The sequence below is a fragment of the Borostomias antarcticus genome, assembly GCF_949987555.1.
Source record: "Borostomias antarcticus genome assembly, chromosome: 9".
NCBI classification, from domain to species: domain Eukaryota; kingdom Metazoa; phylum Chordata; class Actinopteri; order Stomiiformes; family Stomiidae; genus Borostomias; species Borostomias antarcticus.
Window position 1 is genome coordinate 4951861 of NC_140242.1, and position 15358 is coordinate 4967218.

Here is a 15358-nt window from a genome sequence, read left to right on the forward strand (position 1 = left end):
ATTAGCAGAGTCAGTCTGGCCAGTGAACAGTATTGAGTTGTTGATGACCTTTCATCTGCCTCCTAATAATGTGCATCATGAGTTAACGTGGGAAATCCCCTCCACCACCGTCACCCGTGTTCTGCTGGGACCAGGTCACCAGAGGCTTGCATCAACACTCACAACAAACACACCCTGGCCCCATGCAGACACGAGACCAGAGCACAGCTAGAGAGAGGAGAGGGCGGAGCTATTCCACAGCAAACACACACTACCTGACCAGCTGGGCGTGTCTGTGTGTGTCTGTGTGTGTGTCTGTGTGTGTCTGTGTGTGTGTGTGTGTGTGTGTGTGTGTGTGTGTGTGTCTGTCTGTCAGCACAGCCTTCTGGGGAGCAGCTTGATCACAGATCAAACAAGGCTAAAGCAGAGGTCTCTCTGCAGGGGCAGGTCTGCAGCTACTGACCGCCTGACCGTTCTCCTCCTGACCGCCTGACCGTTCTCCTCCTGACCGTTCTCCTCCTGACCGCCTGACCGTTCTCCTCCTGACCGCTCTCCTCCTGACCGCTCTCCTCCTGACCGTTCTCCTCCTGACCGCCTGACCGTTCTCCTCCTGACCGCCTGACCGTTCTCCTCCTGACCGTTCTCCTCCTGACCGCCTGACCATTCTCCTCCTGACCGTTCTCCTCCTGACCACCTGATCGTTCTCCTCCTGACCGCCTGACCGTTCTCCTCCTGACCGTTCTCCTCCTGACCGCCTGACCGTTCTCCTCCTGACCAGTGATCACACAGACCTGGCAGGGACCTGCTGGCCATGGAGACCAGCGGGAGGAGGGGGAGGGGGGCAGAGATGCTGAGGGTGGAGCTGGAGGAACCCGGCCTGGACCTGGGTCTGGCGCTGGAGGAACCAGGCCTGGACCTGGGTCTGGCACTGGAGGAACCCGGCCTGGACCTGGGTCTGGCGCTGGAGGAACCAGGCCTGGACCTGGGTCTGGCGCTGGAGGAACCCGGCCTGGACCTGGGTCTGGCGCTGGAGGGCTGCCCCTGGGAGGAGGTGGACGTCTCCCAGACGGAGGAGGGCTGCACACCCCTGATCTCCGCCTGCCAGAGGGGACTGACCGAGGTAAATACACACCGGGGGTCGCAGCGGAGCCACGGCTCGTTTATGGGACTGCTGGGTGTGTGTGTGTGTGTGTGTGTGTGTCTGTGTGTCTGCGTGTGTGTGTGTGTGTGTGTCTGCGTGTGTGTGTGTGTGTGTCTGTGTGTGTGCGTGTCTGTGTGTGTGTCTGTGTGTGTCTGTGTGTGTGTGTGGATCTTTTCTTGTCTGTCTGTTCTATAGAAAAGAGATCCCATAATGAGAGTGAGTGTGGCTGGACTGATAGATGTCATCTGTGCGATATTGAGTGACTGAAGGTACCGAGCAGTGGAAAGGCTCAGTTCTACAAACCCTTTATCACTCAGCGTTGTGTCTGTTCACTTGATCATGTAGATGTGAATAAGACAATCATTACTTCTCAAACCACAAATGAAAGGAATTGATCAGTAATGTGGAATGTGTGTATCATCATCAGTCTTATGAAATCATTTCTGAGAAAACACGTGCCGGTCCCTCAGGTGACCCCTGCCCTGTGGTGATGACCAGTCGGTTTGCTGTTCATGTTTGTCCTACATGTACTTGTGACGATTGCTCATCCGTGGTTTTATCCTCCCAGCAACAATAACATGAAGACAATCATGTGATGTCCTCTGAGGCGGCGCTGACATATGACCTCACAGTGTTACAATGCAGCCCCACTCTCCTGGGGCGCAGGCATCTAAACCACCCGGGGGCGGGGCTTACTGGTAATGGGGGGTACACCTGCTCCCCAGGTGGAGTTACCTGCCCAGAAGGACCTGTTGTTGATTGACTGAATAGGATACTGATAATGACGGAATTAATGATGATGATTAAATCATTCAATAGATTCAACAACAAGCTTTTGAGCGAACAAGCAGGTGACATCATACCCATGACAATCTAATGAGCAGCTACAAAGCATAGAAACAGCCTTCATAAGCTCTTTATCATTTGATTTTGACACGAATCTCTCTGTTGACTTCAACAGCTCAGTGGCCATGTGGTTAGAGTGTCTGCCCTGAAATTGGGAGGTTGTGGGTTCGATCCCTGGCCAAGTCATACTGTACCAAAGACTATAAAAAATGGTACTGTACCCAATCCCTCCCTGCTTGGTACTTAGCATCAAGGGTTGGATTGGGAGTAAGTCCCAGCGACATACTAGCTTCATGTCCAGGGGGTGTACTTGTACATTAAGCTGCCTCAGGCTAAGGAATCAGAAGATTGACCATTGGTTCTCAAGGCTACTAACTTTTAGGCTGCATTCCGAATCACATACTTCCATACTATATAGTATGCCACATGCAGTATGGGAAAAATACCAGGATGTCCTACTACAGTACATCCGGTCATATTTTGCAGTATGTAAGCAGTACACTTTTCTGGCTATTCTGACCCACAATCGATTGCACGGCAGAAATTACGTCACATGTGCAAGTCGCAACAACCGTGGACGAATGTCGCTTCATGGACTGAGATGGATGTGGGCCAATTTCAAGGCACAATGTTATGACAAAGTGTTATGTCCCAATTGTATGCATACTGTGTGCAAAGTTTGTACTTTCTAGGGGCAGCTGTAGTACATACTGGTAGTAAAAAGTAGACAGCCTTACTCTCTGGTGTCAGGTTGTCCACTTCCTGTCTCTCTGGTGTCAGGTTGTCCACTCCCTGGCTGCGTTCCGAATCACATACTACCCTACTATATAGTATGCCAAAACAGGATGTAGTATGTCCCAATACATAGTATGCCACATGCAGTATGGCAAAAATACCAGGATGTCCTACTACATCCAGTCGTATTTTGCAGTATGCAAGCCAGCAGGCTTTTCTGGCTATTCTGACCCACAATCCTGTGCGCAGCGGAAATATGCGTCACACGTGCGAGACATGACAGCTGTAGACAAATGTCGCGTTATGGACAGCGACGGATGTGGGCAAATTTCAAGGCGCAATGTTATGACAAGGTAGTATGTCCCAATTGGATGCCTACTGCTTGCAAAGTACGTACTTTCTAAGGGCAGCTGTAGTAGGTACTGGTAGTAAGAAGTAGAAGTATGCGATTCGGAACGCAGCCCCTGTCTCTCCGTTGTCAGGTTGTCCACTCCCTGTCTCTCTGTTTCCAGGTTGTCCATGTCCTGTCTCTCTGCCGTCAGGTTGTCCATGTCCTGTCTCTCTGTTTCCAGGTTGTCCATGTCCTGTCTCTCTGCCGTCAGGTTGTTCATGTCCTGTCTCTCTGTTTCCAGGTTGTCCATGTCCTGTCTCTCTGCCGTCAGGTTGTCCACTCCCTGTTGAGAAAAGGAGCTGACGTGACGCTGTGTAACCACAGCAAGCAGACGGCGCTGCACGTGAGTCCTCCTGGCCTGCAGAGGGAGCTGCTGTGGGCCATGTTCAGGCCTCTGCCCCACCTCACCCAGCTGCTGCAGGCTGCATGGCAGGGAGACCTGCACTCTCTGCAGCACCTGCTGGTAAGGTAACAGGGAGCTTTAGTGTGTGTGTGTGTGTGTGTGTGTGTGTGTGTGTGTGTGTGTGTGTGTGTGTGTGTGTGTGTGTGTGTGTGTGTGTGTGTGTGTGTGTGTGGCAGCTGGACTCTGATAGGCCTGGTCATTGTGTTACTAGAAATGTGATTGGCTCCTCAGGAGCTTCTACGACCAGGGCCAGCTAAAGTACCACGGGGGCCCAATGGAGAGTGTCTCATTTGTGTATGTGTGTATGTGTGTGTGTGTATATGTGTGTGTGTGTGTGTGTGTGTGTGTGTGTGTGTGTGTGTGTGTGTGTGTGTGTATGTATGTGTGTGTGTGTGTGTGTGTGTGTATGTATGTATATGTGTGTGTGTGTGTGTGTGTGTGTGTGTGTGTATGTATGTATGTGTGTGTGTGTGTGTGTGTGTGTGTGTATGTATGTGTGTGTGTGTGTGTGTGTCTGTGTGTGTGTGTGTGTGTGTGTGTGTGTGTGTGTGTGTGTATGTATGTATTTTTGTGTGTGTGTATGTGTGTGTGTGTGTGTGTGTGTGTGTGTGTGTGTGTGTGTATGTATGTGTGTGTGTGTGTGTTTCAGGCTCAGAGTGACCTGGTGGATGTGAACGGCCGGAACCGTGACGGTCTGACCCCTGTGATGCTGGCGGTCCGGGACCTCCCCCTGTTCGAGGAGCTGGGTGGGTGGTTGCCATGGGAACACAGACCAGTGGAAGTGATTGGGGAACTGCTGGCTCTCTCTGCGTAAGGAAGCCCTAACCCTAACCTCTAACCCCTACCCTAACCTCTAACCCCTACCCTAACCCTTAAAGCTGTCCAGAAATAAAACGCATCCCCCTTTCCTAATAACATTTAGGCTTTCATGTCAACAATATCCACTTTATGCTGTTGGTGTGTGGCCTCATCCCTCTTTGTGTGGGTGTGTGGCCTCATCCCTCTTTGTGTGGGTGTGTGGGTCTCATCCGTCTTTGTGTGGGTGTGTGGGTCTCATCCCTCTTTGTGTTGGTGTGTGGGTCTCATCCCTCTTTGTGTGGGTGTGTGGCCTCATCCCTCTTTGTGTGGGTGTGTGGGTCTCATCCCTCTTTGTGTGGGTGTGTGGCCTCATCCCTCTTTGTGTGGGTGTGTGGGTCTCATCCCTCTTTGTGTGGGTGTGTGGCCTCATCCCTCTTTGTGTGGGTGTGTGGGTCTCATCCCTCTTTGTGTGGGTGTGTGGCCTCATCCCTCTTTGTGTGGGTGTGTGGGTCTCATTCCTCTTTGTGTGGGTGTGTGGGTCTCATCCCTCTTTGTGTGGGTGTGTGGGTCTCATCCCTCTTTGTGTGGGTGTGTGGCCTCATCCCTCTTTGTGTAGGTGTGTGGCCTCATCCCTCTTTGTGTGGGTGTGTGGGTCTCATCCCTCTTTGTGTGGGTGTGTGGGTCTCATCCCTCTTTGTGTTGGTGTGTGGGTCTCATCCCTCTTTGTGTGGGTGTGTGGCCTCATCCCTCTTTGTGTGGGTGTGTGGCCTCATCCCTCCATGTGTGGGTGTGTGGCCTCATCCCTCCTTGTGTGGGTGTGTGGGTCTCATCCCTCCTTGTGTGGGTGTGTGGGTCTCATCCCTCCATGTGTGGGTGTGTGGGTCTCATCCCTCCTTGTGTGGGTGTGTGGCCTCATCCCTCTTTGTGTGGGTGTGTGGCCTCATCCCTCCTTGTGTGGGTGTGTGGGTCTCATCCCTCCTTGTGTGGGTGTGTGGGTCTCATCCCTCCATGTGTGGGTGTGTGGTTCTCATCCCTGCTCTGGGTCTCCTCCCCCCCAGAGACCTGAGGCTGTGTGACCAGCGAGGCGGCTCGGCCCTGGACTATGTCCTCCACAGCAGCAGCCCCCTGAAGGACCAGCTCCTCCACATGATGCTGGAGGCCCTGGCACACACTGGTACATTCAACACCATCATACTACCATCCACACACTGGTACATTCAACACCATCATACTACCATCCACACACTGGTACATTCAACACCATCATACTACCATCCACACACTGGTACATTCAACACCACCATACTACCATCCACACACTGGTACATTCAACACCATCATACTACCATCCACGCACTGGTACATTCAACACCATCATACTACCATCCACACACTGGTACATTCAACACCATCATACTACCATCCACACACTGGTACATTCAACACCATCATACTACCATCCACACACTGGTACATTCAACACCACCATACTACCATCCACACACTGGTACATTCAACACCACCATACTACCATCCACACACTGGTACATTCAACACCACCATACTACCATCCACACACTGGTACATTCAACACACCCTGGTACATTCAACACACACTGGTACATTCAACACCATAATACTACCATCCACACACTGGTACATTCAACACCATAATACTACCATCCACACACTGGTACATTCAACACTATAATACTACTGTACCATCCACACACTGGTACATTCAACACTATAATGCTACCATCCACACACTGGTACATTTAACACCATAATACTGCCATCCACACACTGGTACATTCAACACACCCTTCATGGACTGAGATGGATGTGGGCCAAATTCAAGGCGCAATGTTATGACAAAGTGTTATGTCCCAATTGTATGCATACTGTACATGGACAGATGACTGCATGAAACATGCATTTTCACAGTTAGCCCAGTAAACATGGCGGCAGGTCAGAAAGACATTCAGCTCATGTAATCCAGTTTCAAAGAGGTTTAGCATAGCACTAGCAACATCGACCTCACCAACTTCAAAATTCACAAACCTCATCTTCATACTTTGACTTCTATTTTAATTTCTTCCCTTATACCGCATTCTTGTAGATGTCTTGTGTTTTTCTTTTCACATAAATTGATTTACCCATTTTCCATTGGCTTTTTATGTTTTCCTGTAAAGAAACAGATTCCATCAATCATGTTCTTAACTTGCCTCAGTCTTGTTACTCACTATTAGAACTTATCAGTCAACCATTCATAAACCATTCTGCTGTGTGTGTGTGTGTGTGTGTGTGTGTGTGTGTGTGTGTGTGTGTGTGTGTGTGTGTGTGTGTGTGTGCTCCTCGTTGTCCTCTAACTCCCCACCTTCCCTCCATTCTACCAGGTGAACACAGCCCTTCCAGCCCTCTCCTGCAGACCCCAGAGCAGGTAACTTATTACACTGTACTATATAACTAGAACAGAGTTGTGGGCTAGTATTCTGTCACAGGAAACATACAGAATTAGATATGCTCAAACCACATATGATATTTTGCTTTTGTTCTCTATGTCTGTGTCAGTGTGTGAAATACCCAGTGATAATCGGGGGCCCCCCAGTTCTCCCCAAGTCTCAATACGCAATATACAAGATTTCATGGATGCAAGCCAAGGCAATGAGCTGGGCTAAACATGCTTTACACACACACATCATGAATAAAGAACACCAAAGCTTTATTGTCCACAAGGGAAATTCATTTTGCTTCAGTCAGACAAATAAAACCCATCACAGTACAACATCACATCACAATAAAAATCACAATAAAACGGTAAGAGGTAGGGTGTCTAAAAATAATTTTGTGCAGAAGTGCTTGTGCATGAGTGTGTCTGCTTAGGGGGGGTGTTGGCCCACCGGGGCCAGTTCATCCACTCATGGGGGGGAGCGGTGGAGGGGAGGAAGGATTATGTTTGTTCAGGAGCCTTATCACAGAGGGGATGAAGCTGGCCCTGCCCATTTGTTTTAAATATAGGGACGGCATACCTCCTACCAGAGGGCAGGATCTGGAAGCAGGTGCTGAGGTCGTGAGTTGAGTCTCTCGCCATCTTACTTGCTTTCTTGAGAGCCTGGCCCCCAGGGTGATCACCCTCTGCAGTGTGGCCTTGCTGGTCTCCGAGAGCCCCTCATACTGTACCAAGCCAAAAAATAAAAGATAAGGATCCTGTAAATAAGGATGGTGGTGTATGAGCGTGGTGTTTGTAAGTGACTGTAGGTGGGGTGTAATAAGTGGTCAGTGTGTCCTCCACTGAGCGGTTTGGCCTGTAGGCGAACTGCAGCGGGTCGAGGGCGGGGCCTACTGGTGAGAGGAGACGGGGAAGTACTAGTCTCTCCAGGCGCTTTACCAGGACTGTTAATATCATTAACAATAAGGCCTGAACCACAACTAGGCCTACTAGGCCGACATAACCACACAACAATATTCCCTAAATCCACACACCCAAGCACACTCGCCCGACACACACACACACACATTATGCACAACAGGCAGGTATCACAATTCAGTCACAGCAAACATGCTAAACATCTGGAAAAAAAATCTCTTACTTTTAAGAGTTAATAAGATTCAGCTTCCAGGGCAAGGGTTTAGGGCTGGCCTTAAGAATAGAACATAATTGTGAATAAATGTTTTGGATCATAAATACAGAGAGAGCAGCAGCATGAACAGGAGCTCCTGAACAATAATTGCAATAAACAGTTTAAAATTAGATAAGCAAATACTTTTGAGCAAAAAACGAAACAGGATACTATCAAGAACAAGAACCTCAAAGAAAAAATCCATGACAACAAATCAAAATTCAACAAAAAGGAAAGAAGATCAGAGAAGCATTGAACCTAGCAAGAACCTGAGCAAGAACCTGGGCAAACTCACTAGCCAGTCAACTCTCTAGGTAGCACTGGACAGCTAGCAGAAGAGGAGCTAAGAGGAACTGACAGGAAAAATAACTCCAATTCCATCCAAAAGCTGTGTGAGTAAACCCTGATATACTAGGAACCATAACCAAGGACAGTACAGTTTATTCTTAGACCTGAATTTAAATCGGAGCAGGTTTAACCAATGCTAGCTTAGGCTAAGAGAAAAGCAAAATCTGTTAGCCTCTTCAAAGATCAGCACAGAGGCTCCAGTTTCAATTTGCATACTTATGACAGAACAGCCAATGAGCTCAGAGGAGCCCATCCCCACAGCCAATGAGCTCAGAGGAGCCCATCCCCCACTGTGCAGCAGAAGACAGCGTGTGCCACTCTGCAGACGCACGCCCAAATATGGAGTTCCTAGAGCAATCCCTCTGCTGCGTGACTCGTTCTCAACTGAAGAAATGTGCAGAATTCCTGCAAATACTCTAGGTACCAAACTATCCACTAGGTGGCAGTGTAACACTAAACACCTAAAATAATCAACTCAACTATTTCAACTTAAAAACCTAAATGCATTTCTAATGAAAGGCAGCACAATTATTATTATTATTTATTAATTTTTCCTTTTATTTGGCCACATTTTTACTAGAAATATTACTTACTAGAAAGAGAGCTGTTAGTTGTTAGTTAACTTACAGTAATTAACCATATACTTAATGTTTTCTTTTCATGTTATTTTTGAATTGTGTTCTTGACGCTTTGGCAATATTGTTCACCCGACATTCATGCCAATAAAGCATATTGAATTGAATTGAATACTGGACATAGTAGGCTTAACATCAATATCCCAGTTACAGCTGCTGTGCGTAGGCTACATCAATATCAGTTACAGCTGCAGTGCGTAGGCTACATCAATATCAGTCATACCTGCTTTATGTAGGCTACTCATGATAAATGCCACAGGAATCCTGTTGTTGTGTTTTTAAGCTCATGTCTCTTCCAGGATGGTGTGGAGTCTCCAGATTGTGTTCCGTTATCAGAACATCCTGAAGCCACCTGTCAAGGTGAGACACTCCTTCTGGGATCTCTGACTGTTAGGGACGTGTTGATTTAAGAGATTACATCAGATTGCCATATATGGTACTTAGAGACAGTAATAGTAATGGTATTTAGACTCAGAAATACTTAATAATACTCAGCACTTCCTGTTTTGTGCACAGTATGGGCTTCTGCTCTATAGCCATTCAACCCAGCCCCCCCTCACACATTCAGCCCCTCCCCCTTAGTGACAGTGACAATGGCAGGCCTGTCCCTGTCCTCAGCTGATTGGCTAAGCCGCTGGCTCCTGTCAGAGTCACCACAGACCTGCTCAGGCAGAGTGAGAGAGAGAGTTAGAGAGAGAGAGATAGTGAAAGAAAGATTTATATATATATATATATATATATATATATATATATATAGAGAGAGAGAGAGAGAGAGAGAGAGAGAGAGAGAGAGAGAGAGAGAGAGAGAGAGGAAGAGAGAGGTGGACAAGACGCTCTCCCCCTCCCTGTGTCCTGTAAGCTGTGGAGACTGGGATGAGGGAGGACTGGACAGACTGGCTGAGGAGCAGGTAACACCTATTGTTTTCTGTTGCTGTTTAGCGGTCATGTAGCAGGTGGTCATGTAACTGGAGAATCTTTCACTCCACTACCAACGTGCATTGGGCTGGGGCTGTCGATGTGTGTGAATGTCCAGCCTTATATTTAGTTGTTCAGCCTCAGTGTTCAAAAAGTCAGTCTAGTTTATTTACATAGCACATGTGTATACAAGCAAATGTAATATGTTATGTTTTACATAATAAGAACAGATAAATAAAAAGTTTTTTTTAAATAGCTAAACAGATAATACATGAAAAATTTACTGAATTTAAAAAGAAAAAGTACATTATAAAAACTGAGATAAATGATTGAAGAAAGAACAGTTTAAAATCAAGATGTATGTGAGTTGTCTGATTAGTCTGCTCTGTTCTGTCTGTGGTCTTAGATCACAGCCTGAGGGACGACGATAATGATAATGACGATACACTGACCTCTGCTAACCCCAGGCTGTTCTGTGTGTTTCTGTGTGTGTGTGTGTGCGCTGTAGATAAGGGGATCCCCCTCTGCTTCCAGATCGCCATGGAAACCTTGAAAGACATGAGGCAAGCCCACCAGGATGTGGGGAAGAGATGCAGGTGGGTAGTACACACACACACACACGCGCGCGCACACACACACACACGGTTCAGTGGTAGAGAGGGTCATCCAATGATCGTAGGGTTGGCGGTTCGAATCCCGGCTCCTCCTGTCCACATGTCAAAGTGTCCTTGGGCAAGACACTGAACCCCAAATTGCTCCCAATGAGCAGGCTAGCACCTTGCATGGCAGCTGCCGCCATTGGTATGGGTGAATGGGTGAATGAGAGGTCATTGTAAAGCGCTTTGGATAAAAACGCTATAAGTGCAGTCCATTTACGATTTACGATTTACACACACACACACAGACACACACACACATCCCGTGTGTATAGGGACAACTGTAAAGGAAACCAATAGTACAGTAAGCCAATGACAGGAGCAGTGAGCACACACACAAACATCTGTTCACACAAACACATACTGTTCACACAAACACATACTGTTCACACAAACACATACTGTTCACACAAACACATACTGCTCACACAAACACATACTGCTCACATAAACACATGCTCGTTTAATCAGCAAGCACTCCTGCACACACTTGCACAAACAATCCCAGTGTGTGGTTTCCTCCCTCATTCCCCACCCCCCCAACACCCTCCCCTCACAGAGAGAGACTGATCCAGTTACACAGATACAACAGCAGCCAGTCTGCCTCTCTGACTCGCTATGACCAAACACAGCAGAGACAGAGAGAGACACAGGGGGAGAGATTGGAGAAGGAGAGAGATGGGGAAGGAGAGAGGGGGGGGGGATGGAGAGACAGCGAGGGACAGAGAGAGGGGAGGAAAGAGACAGATGGAGAGAGACAGAGAGAGGGGGAAGGGAAGAGACAAGAGAGAGGGAGAGACAGAGAAATAGAGAGGGAGAGAAGGGAGGAGAGAGACAGAGAGAGAGAGAGAGAGAGAGGGGAGAGAGAGGGAAGGAGAGAGAGGGGGGAGAGAGAGGGAGAGAGGGGAGGAGAGAGAGAGAGAGAGGGGAGAGAGAGGGAAGGAGAGAAGGAGAGAGAGGGAGAGAGGGGAGGAGAGAGACAGAGAGAGAGGGAAGGAGAGAGAGAGGAGTGGTGTGAAGGCAGAGTCAGTGAAACAGACCCTTGTCTGTGGAGCTCTCTGTCAGCAGTCATCTGAGGGGAATAAAGGCTTTTGAGAAGATCTCATTTTACAGCAGCAGACACCATCCTGCTACTGGACAGAGAGAGAGAGAGAGGGAGGAGGACGAGAAATGAGAGAGGGATGGTGGAAGAGAAAGAGCAAATGAGAGAGAGGGAGGAAGAAAGAGAAAGAGAACGAGAGAGGGAGAGAGAGAGAGAGAGAGAGAGAGAGAGAGAGGGAGGAATAGAAAGTGTAATTGATAGCACAGGTAGAACAGAATGTTCCCAACCAGGCAGTAATTCAAATTCTGCTTGTTCCGAATTTCATAGACTTTGATCAAACGATCCCTCTGTTTTTCTCCTGGTGCAGACGTGGCTGCAGCTTGCCCAGCTTGTGGACAGACAGAGGCCGGAGGACAGACTGCGACAGACTGGACTCCTCTCTGGGTCCGGCCTGCCTGCCTGTCCCCCCCATACCCCGGGGCAGGAGTGAGTGTATGACCCCCAGCCTGGCCGTCCCCCTGCCCAGTCTGCTTAGCCACTCTGCCCCCAGCCTCATGGAGCCCCTCCTCCACTCTAACTCGCTGCTCCAGGCCCGCACACACAGCCAGAGACGTGAGTACAGATTTAGTATAGAATATAGTATAGTATAGATGTGAGTGCAGATTTAGTATAAGAGTATAGTATAGTATAGACGTGAGTGCAGATTTAGTATAAGAGTATAGTATAGTATAGATGTGAGTGCAGATTTAGTATAAGAGTATAGTATAGTAAAGACGTGAGTGCAGATTTAGTATAAGAGTATAGTATAGTATAGATGTGAGTACAGATTTAGTATAGAATATAGTATAGACGTGAGTACAGATTTAGTGTAGAGTATAGTATAGATGTGAGTACAGATATAGTATAGAGTATAGTATAGTACAGATGAGTGCATATTTAGTATAGAGTATAGTATAGATGCGAGTAGATTTAGTATAGAATATAGTATAGTATAGATGTGAGTACAGATTTAGTATAGAGTATAGTATAGATGTGAGTACAGATTTAGTATAGAATATAGTATAGACGTGAGTAAAGATTTAGTATAGAGTATAATATAGATGTGAGTACAGATTTAGTATAGAGTATAGTATAGATGTGAGTACAGCTTTAGTATAGAGTGTAGTATAGACATGAGTACAGATTTAGTATAGAGTATAATATATACATGAGTACAGATTTATAGAGTATAGTATAGTATAGGCGTGAGTACAGATTTAGTATAGAGTATAGTAAATTTGTGAGTACAGACTTCCCTGTTTTCAGGAATGATAGTCAAGCGCTACATAATCTACGGCATGTAAAGTTGTTTTCTTCATGTACTTTTCTTGTAGGGCTTATTGGCTGTGAAACAGAGAAAAGAGTCAAAGGAAGAAAGGTCAGTCACTAAACTGAAATAACTATTTTGTTCAACGCTTGAAATGTCATCCACTTTAAACAATAAGACCTCTCATCCTGTCTGTGTAGGGCTCCCTGCCTGCCCTAGGCCCCAACCCTAGAACCCCAAAGCTGCTTGCCCCTCTTGAGGGGAGGCAATCAGACACAGCCGCACTGCCTGGCCTCAGGCACCCTCCTCCCCTGAAGCCCATCGGCCTGACCTCCCTGAGCTCCAGGGCCCGGCGGAGGATGGACAGGCTCTCCTGGGCAGGCGCCCAGGGACTTCCGGCCACCAGGGGGGGCAGCGAGGGCAGCAGCTCCAGCAGTCACAGCTCCATCGATTTGGAAGAAGAGGCAGAGGAGGACGACGACCTCCAGGGGACCCTGGTGAAACGGTCAGATGAGAGGCTGCACTCCGAATGGCAGGCTGGAGAGCCATCACAGGCCGTCACCCAGCATATCTGTCACAGAGAGCCTATCAGATCTCACTCGAGAGAGAGGGGGTGGGATTTTGCACAGACCAGAGACACCGTGAATGACATGAGGCCCAGACAAGCCTCAGACCTGACAGCTGATGCTGAGGTAGCAGGGGAACCAGGAGTTGTGGTGGTGGTGGAACTAATCCAGCAGACTTTGCAGGGTCTCTCCAAAGAAGCAACGACAGATGCGTCACCACCCACAAAGTCCTCAGCACCTCAAATACACGATAGAGACAGAGATGTTCTGATTAACGAAGAGAACTCACCGTTCAGTGCTGTGGACACCAAAAACCACTGTCTTCCTTCTATGGTGAACATCAAGCCTTTGAGGAACAAAGAGAAGAGAGGCAGTACCGGTGCTCAAACCAACCAGTCTTTCAACATATTGGCCCGCAAAGACCTTGTTAGAGACAAATGCCTTGTTGGAGGCAAAGACCTAGTTAGAGGCAAAGACCTCGTTAGAGACAAAGACATTGTTAGGGGCAAAGACCTTGTTAGAGGACGCACCAAGTCCAAGAACAACATGAGGACTTCTTCTGTTACCTCCCAAGTCAAAGCCAAGGTCAGATGCGCTCCTGATCTCGTCATTAGCGGGGAGGCAGCAGTAACCACAGGCAAATCACACACAGCTGGTCAGAACAGCACAGACACACCCTCTACACGAAAGAGGTTTATTGAGCCAGCAAGGCCCAGCATCAAAAGACCCAACCTTGAGAAGCAGATGCTGAACAACAGGACAGCTCCCGGTCAGAACCAGGCTGCCCAGAGGCAACCTAAGAACACAGGGGCGCTGGGGAACCCGAGCCCTAGATCCAGGTCTGCCGTGGACTACATCACTTACAGCGACATGTTCCAGGAGATCCACAGCGGAGACGAGGGACCTGCCATCTACGAGATGTTTGCAGGCCCTGTCTACGACAACCTGCGTGTGTCTACCTCTTGCGAGAGGAGCAGATTGTTGAAGTCCGCCCCACCTACAAAGACCCAAACCCACAGAGCTAAGCACAGATACCCCAAGAAATCCCTGGAGATCAGCAGACAGAGGAGAAGCCCAGTGGACAAGCTGCTTTCTACCAGAGTGAAACAGAGAGTCAAGGCGTCCAGGGTGACGCGCCCGACACCTGCTTCCACTGAGGAGAATTACAACGAGCTGGTTAACTCTGGACAGGTTTGGCCCACCCAGCCCAGCAGGACTGAGACAGACCTCAGCGAGGATGATGATGGCAGGAGGATCACTGCAGACACAGCGCAGGTTCAGGAGGAAGCCCACATGCTGTCAGTTATTGAGGAAGTATTGTCCACCTACAGCTCTGAGACAATCACTCCGAGCCGCAGGCGACAGGACAAAACCCCTCCTCCGTCAGAGAGACCACACCACACAAACAGACATGACGGACGGCACACACCTCAAACAGACACTGATGACGAGAGTCTCTCTGTCCAGGAACATGTGGGTGGGAATGTAACAGACTATGATGACTGTGACGATGGTGAGGGAAGGTCAAACCACCTGGACCGTCATGAACCTACGCCCTCTGGCACCCCAGGACAGCCCCAGATCAACACCTGGACCTCTGGCAGCACTGATGGCACCGTGTCCCCCGTGTTCCGGAAGTTTCTGGACAAGGCGGGGGAGGGGCCTCTGACAGACGAACTGCTGCGCTGCCTGGCGGAAGAGCTGATCTCATTGGATGAGAGGGACGCCTCTATATGTCCAGAGAACTCCAACTCCCACCGGACTTCACTCAGAGATGACCCTTCACAGAGACAGAAGAAATCCTTTGCGGGGGTAAGTTCCATGATGAAGGTATTAGGCTTTGTACTTACCTACTTAATACCCTAACCACTCAGTTAACCATACTTGGTCAATGGTAAATGGGGCGGCTGTAGCTCAGGAGGTAGATTGTAGGGTTGGCGGTTCAAATCCCGGCTCCTCGTCGAAGTGTCGAAG